General features: G+C 31.9%; 1 protein-coding gene across 6 annotated transcripts in view; it reads left to right on the top strand.

The window, feature by feature from the left end:
* LOC118193417 (uncharacterized) overlaps positions 1–14,761 on the top strand; it is a 255,341-nt gene that overhangs the window by 126,693 nt on the left and 113,887 nt on the right. Inside the window, exon 1 of one of the 6 annotated variants that reach the window (XM_035364502.2) lies at positions 1,363–1,576. The exons of the other annotated variants lie outside the window; for them this stretch is intronic. The gene's annotated coding sequence lies outside the window, so the exon portion shown is untranslated. Of the gene's footprint in view, positions 1–1,362; positions 1,577–14,761 lie in introns of those variants that run through there. 6 annotated transcript variants of the gene reach the window in all.

The raw sequence follows: 14,761 nt of genomic DNA, 5'->3' as shown, positions 1-14,761 counted from the left end.
ACACACTATTAACACCTGACTGATACACATATTTCGTTCACATTGAAAAATTATATGAAAAGTACAAAATCGTACTTTCTTGTACAGAATGCTTCACATTTCCTTAACACTGAAAAGGAACTTCACGAAGAGCAAGAACAAACTGGCAAAGGCAAAGCATTATCAATAAACTGAAAGTGTTATGCCGCCAATATTAAATTATTGTAAACATAATAATCATTACTAATTCAGAATTATTGTGTTATTGTGTCTTAATTATAATAATCATTGCTTACTCAGCAATGGCGCTATCGATAAACAGTTAGACAAAACGAAAACGGAAACTTCCAGTGATGTAATTATTAATATATTAAGAATGCAGATGGTTCTCAAATCTATCAAGTTGCCTATTAACACGGAGAAAAATTGTGTTATTAACGCAAAGGAAAGAGAATTTCAGTTCGCGCTATTCTTGATAACAGCAGCATATCCATGGATGCCAACTCTCACTTTCAAATGTGATTAGCTGCACCTGCAAAAGTAGTTAAAACGTCGCTAAATTCAGAAGGAATTTCGCTAAACGTAGTAGCTAAAATTAAAAAAAAAAAAAGTATAATCCATATTCCATAATAGGTTTTGTTACTCGTCATATTTTAAACTGAATCTTCATAAACATATAAATAATGTCCCAGTTTTCCTACGGACCATCAAAATGTTTCCACTTACCACCGATTGGCGACCGCTGTTCTAGACTGTGCTGTTAGATTGAAATTTTCGAAATATTCTTTCGGAGTGTTTACTGAAAAAGTCAAATACGCAAATGTATAGGGTACCGAGTGCCCAAATTCCGTATCTTTCAAGCGTTAACTTTATATCGATTCAATTACTTTCAAATAGAATTACATAAACCGTTTAACAAATTTTAATGTATTTTTAGAGTTTTTATAAAATGAATTATTTTAATTAATTTGAATAAGAGTATAACCTCATATTTTCGAGTAACATTGGCAGCCTGTGCGAAATTATCAGCGTACGAGTCATAGATTTAGACAGTTAAAAAAATCTACAAGTTTCCACTTACGGCATGAATAGCTGCTTAAATTTTATTGAATCTAACATATTTAGTGCCCGTAAGAACTTTATTCGGGAAGTACTTACTGTAAATAACGCTTTAATAACAACCGCTGTTTCTCCATGCACTGCCTAGTTATTCTTTCGTGAGATTGATGTTAGTGATTTAACACGACTGGAACAAAGCCTACCTCTAGATTAACATAGGATGTTGTTGCGCAACATTGTTTTAACTGTTATCCGTGTGTTTTTCAGTCTTAACTCACTCCCAACTTTGCGTTGAAGATTCTTTCTCTGTTGACACATTTTGTTATCTTCCCGTTCGATTTCGGGGAATACCAGCTGTAACTAAGCAAACAATGCTAATCTAGTAGTTTTTCAAAAATTCATACTTGGTCTCTTGAATTAGATCTGTGCAAAAGTTAACGTAGCAAAGACTCGTTTAATTAATTCAAGCTTCAACTACGGATTTCTTAAGCATTTTTGGAATTTCAGCATAAGTTTAAAGATGCCGATTTTTTGCGAGGTATGTAATGATTTTATTTTATTCATAAATTGCTATTAAAATAAATATTCAGGTTAGCAAAATCATTTGAAATTATTACACCAGTGCTTGTCAGCTTGTGGTTGATTTTGAAGAATTATTGATTGAATTATGATTAAAGAATTATAAATTGATTTTGAAGATTAAATGATGGTTGCTTAGATACGAATTCGAAAGCAAGTGCAATTTTTTTAGTTTTTGAATCTAAGTTTTTTTTTATGTTTTCTGAAGCTATAAAAACAAAATAAACTATTCTTTTCCAATGAAATAAAAATTTATGAAATCTGGTCTCTATTTTGAATTTTGAAAAATTTAATATTACTCTCAATTAAGTTTTATACAGTTTCTGCACCTTTGAAAGATTAATGTCGTGAGTTAATGTTTCATTTCAATCCGGGGATTTGTGACAAATTTAGAATGTACAAAAAATTCTAAGACTAATTTGCTGCTGTAGTTTTATATAATTTAATGATCAGAATTCTGTTCTTATTATTAAAAACGTAAGCTTATTTTAGGAAAACCATATGCAGAATTAACAATCATGTATTGGAAGCGAGTGAAGGTTAAAATTAAGTGTTTGTATTGCATCTAATCATTTGAAGCATAGTCATAATTTCGAACTATTTTTGACAACTTGCATTTTTGCAGGTAGGACCTCTAAATGCTCGTAAGAGTTTCTAGATTTTATTACAGGGAATTAAACAGAATTTTTGCACAGACGATTTGAATTTGAACTTTAGTGTAATATGAATATAGGCCAATTCCTTGTAGAAAATTTTGAAACTGGCTCTTACGGGGTGTTCTTCTTTGATTGGTTTACCTCAATAAGTAAAGAAACCCTATCAAAATGTTCGTGTTACAATCTAGATTGAATAAGAGGTGCTTCAATAAAATTAAATGGTAAAAAAAGTGAATTAGAAACGTTGAAAAAGTAATCAAGCAATTAAATAATGTCGATTGGATAATTGATCTGCAGATAATTGATAACTTATTGAATGATAATCCATCATTCTGTGTTCCGAGGGAAATTCGTTTGTCTATGTCTGTTAATATATTTGGTCTAGAAATATGTCACAGATTGTGTATAAATATGTACTAGCACTAGCCTGCCATAGATATGTGAAACCGCATATTATAGAGAACGTTATACAAAACGGGGTAGTCGTGTGACACATATGATTAAGTTAAATAATTTATGCAAGTAAGACATTAGCAGTGTTGGACAATGCAATAATGAAGTATTTTGCACATAACAATGCACGGTTTACTACTAAATAAAGTAATGGGCTGATGTTTGGAATATGGTAACTGGTAGTATGGCGAATGAGTAATGAAAAAAAAAAAAAAAAAAAAAAAAAAAAAAACAGTTCCGTACAGCTGTTTACTGTGCAATAATTATACTGTGATGAAGTTATATTCTATATATATATATATATATATATATATGTCACTTCTTTATAAGCCGGTGTTACACGTGGGAAGCGTATGTGTAGTGTGCTGCGTATTGGAAATTTGGTTTTTAAAATTGTATTTTTCTTTGATGCGGTTTAATTGAAAATGTATTTCAGTAATGCTCAGTGTCATTTTATACAGTGTTTTTCTCTATGCTAAATTTTTATTTCTCAAACTTAATTCTTTTATCCAAAATTAGAAGACTATTTCTTTCAGTTCAATTTTGTTTTAGATGCATAGTCCCTTACTAAATATTTATCAAAGCATATATAAATAATAACAATAACTCAAAGTAAAAATTGAAATTTATATAAGTTTTCAATCTGAAATCTGAAGCTTGGTACCTACAAGAAATCTGAAGTGTTTACGTTTTGTACTTCAAAAATACTGACAGTTAGATATTAAGTTTTCATACTGATATTTATTGCAAAGAGTTCTAATACATTGAATTAATCACTATAAAGATAAACAAATTGTGAAAACTTTCCAAATAGGATCTTAAGAACGACGTTTCAGTTGACGTTTCATTCTTTTTTTTATTAATTTTTCCTTCGACACATGGAAAAAAAATGCAGATGTATGTATGTACATAATTATAAACTTTATTTTTCTCCTACAGTTTGACGCTTGATACCGTTACGATTGTGACCAATATTTAGCCTTGGGGGAAAAAATACCTTCACGGATTGCCAATGCCTATTGGTCAATCGAGCTCTCTTTTAAGCTTATTAATTTTCACCTATGACTAAAACTGCTCAAATATAAATATACTCACGAACAAAACGTTTATTACATTTCATAACTGATGGTATTTCTCCTTTGACGAATGCTGTTAAAGGCTGATTGAATCTGTATCTTCGTCTGCAAGAGCAGTCGCGCACATAACTCAGTCCATATCTGTGGTTTTTAACATTATAAGCATCATATATAAATAATTGAAATGTATTTGTAAACCGTGTGTAAAATTGCCTTTGAACCACCAGTTTGAGATCACTGCTGTACAGCAAACATAAAACACTGTTCCAGACAATGATAGAAATAAAAATTATTCTTTTTCCTAGCACTAATTACATACTAGTAGTTTCAAAGCGAATTTAATATTTTGAACTCTTGTTGAGACAAACAGAACTTTAAAGAACTAAAAATTTACGATAAAGCATTACTAAAGAAAATACGAAAATGTAAGAAGAAGAAATTGTGTGTATATGGAAATTAAGCTAAGTCAAATACTTTGATTACTGTTAACCGATATCGCTTATCAACATATTCGTGACCATCAAAATGGGGTGAAAGCTCACAGTAAGAATAGTTCCGTGTAATCTGAAAGTACACTTAGTATTCCGAAATAAACATTTCCATTCTTCGTTATTTAGTTACATCAGCCCCAAACGATCATGCAGATATATGGAAAGAGAATATGGTGTGAGTAGGAACTGTTGCATTTTCGATATGTTACGGGATTATTGCCACTTCGCTTGCGCTTCGAAACTTAAATTTAACAGCAAGTTTTCCTATCTCTACCTCTGTGAACCGCGGATACTAAATTAGCGGATGCAGAGTTACCGATTATATAACTGAATTTGTAGATAAAGGAAATTTACTGGTCTGGAATAATACTCATAGTTGAAAATGATTACTGTAATATACTGTATCCAATAATATGGAAAACTGAACATTTGTTTGGCATCAATGCAATGCTGAATTATCAACTTTGTTAAGTTATTAAAATTATCGGTAGAATTTGCCGAGTTATTAAATTAATGTCAAAAGCTAGATTTTCATTTAATTAAAATGTAAGAGTTACATCTCATTAGCGACAACCTTTCAATAAACTGTATCTTTTACATATGTGCCCAATTACTTAGGTTAGGTGAGAATTCTGTCCAGTTTTGATGTGGCTCTCTTTTAAACTTATTAATTTTCAGCTATGACTAAAACTGCTCAAATATAAATATACTCAAGAACAAAACGGATATACTCACGAACTCACTAACAAAACCTATTATTTAAAAAATGAAATTAAATTTGGTATTAACCTCTGCTGAGTTTTAATTACAGAATTTGATCGTAACATGAAGCTTTAAAATTCAAACATACTGAATAAAATTTTGAAAAACACTGAGTATTTATCAAACCGAGGTAATCAGACAAAATTATGGATTTTTATGCCATAAGCGGAAGGACACACAGTTAAACTTTTGTTTGTAATCTACAGGCCTGGGAAAAAACTTGCTTTCTTATTGATAACGACTGAATTTCCGGTAATAGGAATGTAAAATACATGATATGAAGGATGAGATTGGTGTTAAAGATCATTTCATTGATTTTACCGCTCATGAAACATTTTTCTTTTATCAATCGATTAAAGAAAAGTGATTCATGATACCAATGTTTCACTTAAATTTTACTGAAATTTATAACAACCTAGACGAAGAGAATACTTGCACTCGATAACTACTTCGGTTTTGTAAACATTTTCTTAAAGAACTATTATATACAATGCATTTTTTTGGCCACTTCATGAAAATGTTCTACAGAAATATTTTTCTTGTACTTTGTTTTTCAAAAGAACTCGAAGACGGTACTACTTTTAAAAGACATAAAGACATTTATGCACTTTCCTCGAATAATATTGAATATCTCTGATCATAATGGCCGAGTGGATAAAACAGCTGAATGCTGTTAGCTCGTACTATTTTCGGTTTTTCGCGAAACCATTCATTTCATGTGGTCGAGTAATACGCGTCGTTTTTCTCGATGTGTAACGTGAATTCGATCCGGTTTCCCTTTGAAAAACTTCCGTCATGAAACATATAAAATCCCTTCATGTTTTACATCCATCCATAACAAATTAAAAATCACGTGACCCATAGCTCCATATTAATCTTAGGGTTGAGTATTTGTCTTATTATTATTCGTATTTAGTTATTCATGGCTAATCTGTTTGACTAAGAAAGGATAATGATATAGTTATGTTTCAACATGTCTAAAGGTATATTTTAATGATATATTTTAAATATTTTGCTGCATATTAAATCCAGGATTAAGTGAATCTTGTATTGTTTTGAAAACTTTAAACTAAGAATATATTTTTTGTTTCTTAAGTATGCCATCATTAGATTAATTTCATTTGACAAGAAAACGTATTTATTTTTTTCATTTTTAAGCTATTTCTACTTTTGCAAGTTTGAAATACGTTATTATGATGAGATATTATTTCAGAGTTAATACTTTTCATTTCATTTTGCATTCTTGTCATGCAGTGTTTTCTGATAATATGATTTTCTTTGTTCAGCCTACATTACGTACAAAAATATTAAATTTTGCTTAAAATATTACCTTAAACCATGCATCTAAATGTAGTAATTTCCAGAAGTAGTTTAAATCTATAGGATATATATAAACGTGGACATTTATTATGAAATTATAAGACAAAGACAAAAAAAAAAAAAAAAAAAAAAAAACTGAAAGATTTCAGATTTTAAACTACGTAGAAAGGGGCGTTTTTAAACGTTTTGTGTTTTACCTTTATTTATTAAATATCATGTTCTTTGCACTTGAACCATAAATTTCAGTTCAATAGCAATGTCGCAAAATAATTTTAAAATGAACCTATCTTTAGAATATCTGATACGCAGTTCCGCGCCATGGAGATAAAAAGGTCCCCCCCCCCCCGTAGATTTTTGTCATCGCTCGCTTTCAAATTGTTGAGTTTGTTATTCAAAAATTCGTTAAAGTTTTACAAAATATGAAATCGATTAAAAAAAATTCCAAATTTCAAATTTGGGCTTCCACATGCCCATATTTGCAGTAGGATTACATCATTCAGAATTCGATGGCTCTATGTACCGTTGTTTTATCACAATGCGAGAAATATGCATACATTTATGTAGATTTTTCATTATTTAATTTCTTCAAATATAATGCAGGACTCTCACATTTTCTGGCAACAGTTTGAAAAGTGAAACGGACATTTATAGTGATTCAACGCAAAATCGCAAAACGAAAACAATAGTCCTTCAGGACCAAAGCTCCTTTGGACTAAAAATTTGAATTTCCCCGCAGTAGTAGCTTAGCAGTAAGCATTTGCATGTACAGCGAAGCTCTGAGTAATCCAGTTTGAGTTAACTAAAATGTAAATTTGCCATTAAAACCCATGAAACGGAAATTTGGTTTGAGATAAATGGAAAATGTAAGCTTTCGTTATAAATATACGCACACACATGTATATATAGTATATATATATAGAGAGAGAGAGAGAGAGAGCACGAGAGAAAGGGAGAGACTTAAGAGACGTTTTCATCTCACATATATTTTAAATATTGAGAGATTTGAAGCGAAATATTTTAATATGGTTACTGTAGATACAACTCGAAAGAAACTGAGTTGTTATTTAAAAATGCTAGACGCTTCGTCTAACAAAGAAATACGTGTACATTACCTAATATACTGCTCATCTAACGTACCGTGACGTAATTGTTTTTTAACAGCTAAGCGATAAAAACTCAGAAGAAGAAAAACATTCATTGTTTTGAAACAAGTATAAGAATTCATGAATCATAACACTGGCTTTTATATTCAATTTTGTCCGTACTTATTTCTGTCTTTAGCTTCTTAAGGAATTTTGAATGGGTTTATGTGAAAAATTAAAGTGGTTTCGGAATGGGTACGCTTCACTTTAATGAACATATATTCACGTCACCATCTGTAAGTATTTTCTAATGTTAATACCTTTGTTTCCGATTCCATTTTCTTATACTATGTATGTAAGTTTGGCCGTTGTGAAAATATGAAACGCGCTTTTCCTATTTTTTTTTCTTTTCATAAACTCGAAGATTATATTAAGCTATATAACCAGGAACGCAAGCATAAATAATTTCACTACTGCCAAATACAGGCTACAACCTAGGATGTTGGTTGAGGAATCATCTAAAAATCTACTAAAAATTAACTTCGGAAAGTGTTTCAGCCTACTTATGCATGAAGTACAGGTATTGTGCAAAGCGTTACTTATTACCTTGGCGCAGATCGAAAATCCTTTTATAGAAGGGAAAAAATAACTTGTAATTGAAAAAAAAATTACATACGTTGCATATATTAATTTTAATTAGTACTGCTGTTATTAAGTAGTATTAAGTGCATATTTTAAGTTTTAATCCCCCCAATCAATCAGTAAATCTACAAATAAGCAGATTTTCTCCTTTTGCGTATTTTCCTGGTAAAGCGACAACTGCAGACGCTTTGGCAAAATTTGGCGACATTTAAAATTAATTTGGCGAAAAATGGAAAACACTGTGTCTGTCTGAAAAAAAATGAAAAATCTCAATCATATAATATAATGTTTAATGTGCGTAATCCCGAATTTGTTCAATTCTCTGATGTTTTCTCTTAAAACACCAGGAAATGAAATTCGGCATTGAAATGTGCAAATTATATAATTTTCGTTACATGATACGTTACTGTTATTAAAAATTTACTGTTATTACTTGAAGTATTATTATTATTAATATTATTAGTAGTGCGCAATGGAGTCGGCTCATGAGTACGGGCGACCCAACAGCAGCCGAGCGCTTAATTCGCTGAACACTGATACTTCCACCTGGGTTCGATTCAAGGAGAACGGGAGAACTGCATGGACATTTTCCTGGTTTTCCTGATGTGTAAAGTGGATACGAGCCAGTTTCCCTTATAAAGTTCTCCACGAAGGCCGATAGCTCTAGCGTGCTTTACCACAGTCAAATAAACCAAACCAAATTTGCCCACTGTTATGAAACAATCAGGATTTTTAGCTATCTCCACGAATATATCTACTAACTGCCAAACTCCAAGTAAGGAGTGAATCTTTGGTTCAAATCATATCTGTATCTTTAAATTTTGAAAATGGAGAGGTATACTAATACAATGCCTGAAAATTTAAGAGAATTTCAAATGAAGAAAAATAAAATTACTGCATTAACACAATATATTTAATAGTATGCATATATATGTATATAAATAACACTATTGTCCTATACACCTGAACTGTGTCCATTTGCATATGAACCCACCAGCGGCCGAGCTGTAAAGTCGCTGAATACTGGTAGTTCGGTCCAAGGTTCGAATCTCTTGAACGGACTGGCTGCATGGGCGTCTGAGTTCTGCTCTGAGCTGTATCGAGCAATGCGTTGAATCTTAGTAGCACTTTTCTGTTGCGGATCGTATTCGATGCCCATATCTACCAAGCACAGCACGCTGGCTTTTCTAAGTGCCCCGCTTTTGTTTTAGAGCTCTCAAAAAAGTACTGGTTAGGATTTCCTTCTTCACCACAATCGGACGTTTCTGTGATTTTAAATCCAAACCTGCACAAGTATGTTTGAAAACGTCCACGACCACGATCAGTGAGAAATTGGGTTGTATTAGTTTCTTGAGAATTTAGTTCAACATGTACATGCGGAAATTTTTTCCCAGTGCTGCTGCGCAAAAAAGGCCATCTTACAATGTTGGAAACAGAATTCAAAATTCGTATTTTTCGAGTTATGCTATTGCAGCCTATGAACAATCTACCTCTTATGTTAGCTTTCGTAATATACAATCAGCGAAATGGAATTAAACACTTCAAAGCCTTTTTGTTTACAATATTTTTAAAGCAAGAACATTGTTATAAAATATACGAATAACATATTTCACAGTGTAGCCAATAGAAAATGTAGACCCACACAGTCTTTCTAAAGTAAAATTTTCAACGCGTGCTCTCCCATAAAGGAAACTCTAAATGTTTAGAAAAAATTTCGCATGTCTGAATATTAAAAAGCAGTAATGAAGTTGAGAGAGTCTCTGGAGTCTCTTTTAGTCTTTGGAGAGGAAAAAAAGTCATGAATGCAAGAAAGAAACCAAAAGTGTGCGCACAAGAATAAGAAATATTTTAATTGCGCACAAGTTTTTTAATTTTTATAGTGCAGTATGTTATAGTATGAGTATTACCTGTGTGCTTTGGGATATCGAAAAAAAAATATCAACTAATTTGCTTTGTTGCAACGTTCATTGAATTCAGATGGACTGGAAAGGAACTCGCAATACCTTAACGCATGTTTACCAGAAACAAATTTTGGTTTTCGATAAGAGATGTATCTCTTTTTTGACTTGTAAGAGCAACAGTTATTCACAACAACAGGTAAAACTTGTATTCACAATTTACATGACGACATTTATGTGTCTTATATTAAACCAAAATTAGAGTCGTTTAGGGTCCACAGATGACTGAATGGATAAGATAGCTGAACCTGGTTTTGACTTAAATTCGAATTCCGGCGAACGGAGTGAGTGTTTTAATGGTTTTCTCATATGTAGTGTGATTATCTGATAATTTGCATTAAAACTTCTTCCATGAAGGCATCCCTTCCCTTAGGCAGATAATCTTTTATTGTTTCAAACATAAAACTAAGCAAACAAACAAACCATTTAGATTATTATATTGTACTCTTCATGTTCTCATTTTGCATTATTTTATAAATTAGTTTAAGACTAGTTGTAGAGGTAAATATGTGAGACGGTAAAAGGAGCAGATGCTTTTGTGAAAGACTTCCAAATGCAAACAGGTTCGTATCTTTTAATATCGCATACAGAATATCAGAAAAATACTACAAAACAACCCATTCACGGGGAAATGAGCCCTGATCGAACTAGCTGCTTTCTCTACTGTCTTGTTAGTTGCCTTTTCCACTCAATGACCCGTGGGCAAATTTATTTTAACTAGCATTGTTTAATAAGAGTTCAAAAGACTAAAAAAATTACTGTAAAAAGTAAACTTTTAAAAAATTTCATAATTCTGAAAGAAAGCAAAATTTTTAATCTAGAGTATTCAACACATAGATCAATATTAACAAAACAAAACGAAATTTATTCTAAACATGTGGCCTAAAATTACAGGTATTCAGTATTACAGGAAAAATTTCATTTTTTGAATGTAAACGACAACACGTAAATTCTATCAAATATGACTAAATGGTGGCGAGTAGTGTCCCTCTGAAATTCATTTTTCCATTTAGCACTGCCTCACAATCGCTCTACAGTTTGGGTACGGCATCCGGTTTCGAGGTCAACAAAATTATAACTGCGATTCACAGTGAAAAGTTCAGCATTTCTTATATTCTTTCTTGTAGTCTAAAAATATTATACTGCCATCCGCGATGTCTTCCTGCATGGCAGTCATCTATGTTGTAGCACAACGATCGGGAACACCGACCAGAAAACATTCTTTGCTTTCCTGGCATAAACTTCCGAATATCTATTGTTCCGGAAGAATACATCTAATGTTGTTTTTGTGAAAAGACTTTCTTCTATTTGTAGTATTTTGTTGGCTCCACCAATCTTATTTCTTTTTGGAAACAAGCATCAAACTATTTACACATACCCCTCCCCCAAGTAGTTATTCTAATCTACTGTCATATTATGACTGATTTCTAACTGAAGTTGGCAAAATTCAATCGACGTCAATTCCCGACACCACAGACAGATAAAACGAGCGGCACTGAGGAAAAGACGCAAGCCTTCAAAGCATGTTTTGGTTCTTAATCCTTTCTTTTTCACAGCAAGAACGTGCGTAACAACACCATATAGGAGCTTTGTTTTAGTCAAAAGATAACTTCATCTGATGATTTTGAGAATAAAGCCATATTATGAATTATTCCTTTGTCCTGAAGGAATATTTATGGCAGCTTCTTTGTCATTAGGTAATTTCCAAATTGTGTAGTCCATCGTACTAAAAATGGCGAAATAAGGCAAAAAATAACGTGTGATGATATTTCAAACGAAAACTGAAAATCTCGAGCCACGATGTTTGGCGTGTTGTTGTAGCATTTTCTTCTCATTTTTTCTTCATTTCTAATTGACGCCGCTCTAACGGAATAGTACCAATAAAAATGAAATTGTATGCAGAAATAAAGCTAGAAAAGATACTCAAAGATCTTGTATTTTCCTTAGGAGGTAAGTGATTATTATTATTTATACAGTTGTGATTATTATTTCTAAATACGATTCAGCAAGAGAGGTAACGCAGAAAGGAGCTAATGCTGACATTTTTTTCGAAATAGTTCTGAATCCGCAGATGGCAACCGATCTGAAATAAAACTCCGTCATAAACTTAAGGTATCTCTTAAGTTTCACGCTAATTCTTTTTCCTGACTTGAGACTTGAACAGCACAAAAGATTCCACGTCTTTTATGCAGAAAATGTTACCAGATTCCCAATGGAAATTCCGTAACGGGAATTACATTTCTCATGTTTTTAATTCCAGAAAACGCTGAAGATGATTTAAACCTCTAACCGTTACTGCTATAAAAATACTATAATAATTACATACTAGCGGGCAGGCGCGCCAGATGTTCGGACTAGGTGCAAAGCAATATTTATAAGTTTTATATACTGGAAATAAAATGTACTATTAATGTATTGTAGACAAAGTTGCCAGCCGCGACCAAAATATTTTATCAGTTTTATGTACCTCTGCGAAATCCGTTCATTCTTTCCAAGCAAAAATTAGTTCGTAAATAAATGTTTTGCTGAACCAAGAAACAAAAACTTTCCACACTTCAGGTTAATAGGTATGACATTATTTAAATTTCATGTAATATAATAACTTTTCTCAATATCCATAAGAGAATTAACGGGCAATATCATACTCTGTCAATTATCTTAATCTGAAACAAAAAAGTTGCCAACAGCAGTTATTTAGTTAAAATGCTGACATTAACGAAACATTTTCGACATGAAATGAATATGAAAGTGCATGCTCTCTTCAACGTCAGAACATGACCTTTTATACTAGTAATATATTTAATGCTTGGGAATGCCATTTTATTTCATATTTTGAACAACTTATGTTTTTTATTAATAAACTCTGCGATTTGAAAGCCATCAGTGGCAACACTTTTCGAAGTAAAGTAGATTCTTATCTCCAGCATGCGAGACTGTTGCTACTCGGAAAGATGAGGGCGAAAATTAAAGTTTTCAGAGTTTTTAATTAATATCTTGGCTGATTAAAGTTGTACGAACACGGTTGAAATGGCTTCCCACGAATGTTTGGAATCCTGGGGTACCTCTCTTGAAACTCAACTCCCTGCCGTCCCGGAAGATTTAATGCCACAAGCAAACAAGCAGACAGATGGACTTGCACAAGATTTTAATAGTATAGCTGTTGTAATTTATAATTTACTTGTACGTAATAATTTTATCAAGTAATCATAAAATTTCATTAAACAATTACAATAACTCTTGGATCATTACAAGATCACTACTCCTTTGCAACGCATTATCAGTTATTTTATTTTTTAATTTTTTTAATCCTCATCTATCATATCTCTTTAAATCTGATGCCTTTTATTGTTAACCGATATTATTTTAGATTTGTAAGCGAAATGGTTGTTAAGGTTTGAAACAAAAAAAGGTAACAATTTCACATCTGTTATAATCGAAATAACTGCATGACTCTTTCGTACAGACTAGCAGGATCTCTTCCCACATACGAAATGTAAATATTATTAAGTCATATACGTCTTTGATGAAATATTTTCCCCATAGGAAACTGCTTTGACTCAGAAAACACGGGCAAACGAATCTCCTCGTTATTTCCACTCTGAGAGTACACTTTCAACACTATTAGCATAAAGAGTTTTGCTGAGATCAAAGCTCTATTAGCTTAAAGGTGTTTGGCTGAGATCAAAGCTCTTTATAAGACAGCTGATGTGACAAACCCAGCACTGGAGGTTTAAGAGCCAGGTGAGTAAATAGCGACGTAAAACTTTGCAAACAGCTCGCCGATGCTCGCATTCTTCGTTTGTAGTCGTCGTTGTTACTAGCTGTGTTGAGCATTACTCTGCATATAATGATTTTAATGATGTCATGTTTAGAATGAGACTGTATTATGTGAAATATTTAATATCGAAATCGATTTTAACAAATTCAAATCTGTGACGGGTGTGCAATGTTATTTCGTAGAATATGAATTGACTCAATTTACAGTTAAGTGAATTTTCAGAAGTCGCAGGGAATACGTATTCACAATTCCACAGATTAATTAGAGCATATAAAAATCGCATTCTTGTCGGTTATGATATAATTTTCAAGGATGCTATTACATGATATTAAGATCTAATAATTTTTTTAACATTTAATTGAAACAAATTATAATTGTCTGTTTTCCTTTTTGTGTTTTACCTCTTTTCCAATAGTTAAGAAATCTCAACTAAAAATATCTTAATGAGGGAGTATAGCACAAATTACACATGTATTTTAAAATGACTCATCTAAAAAACATTTTGCACTTGAAATAAATGTTAATTCACAAAATGTATTCTCATTCACACACTTGAGATTCAGCATTTTTCTGATGCCAAATTTAATAATTGAATTTTTGAAGATATCGCCTGCGAATTTTAAATCTTGCTACATCGTATTTTTTTAGCGTCACTGTCAATTCTAATGTTTAGATGATGCTGAATTAGTTCTTGCAATCAAATTAATTGTTAGAAATTTTATTCCTGCAAATAATTATCAATGAAAAATCTATTAACCCTAAAAGTGATACACAATATCTGAGCGGTTAAAGATAACAGAACTTTGATAGTTTTTAAAATTAGGTAATTTTTCAAAAAACAAAAAAATACATAATTTAAAATTTTTAATTGGCATGTTTTTTTCATTAAAACTAGTAGTTTCTTCACAGATACTATTTCGGTACAT

The sequence above is a fragment of the Stegodyphus dumicola genome, chromosome 9 (genome assembly GCF_044657685.1).
Source record: "Stegodyphus dumicola isolate Sdum_Otavi_A_Nest chromosome 9, ASM4465768v1".
In the NCBI taxonomy this organism is placed as follows: Eukaryota; Metazoa; Arthropoda; class Arachnida; order Araneae; family Eresidae; genus Stegodyphus; species Stegodyphus dumicola.
This window is presented reverse-complemented; position numbering and strand designations above follow the sequence as displayed.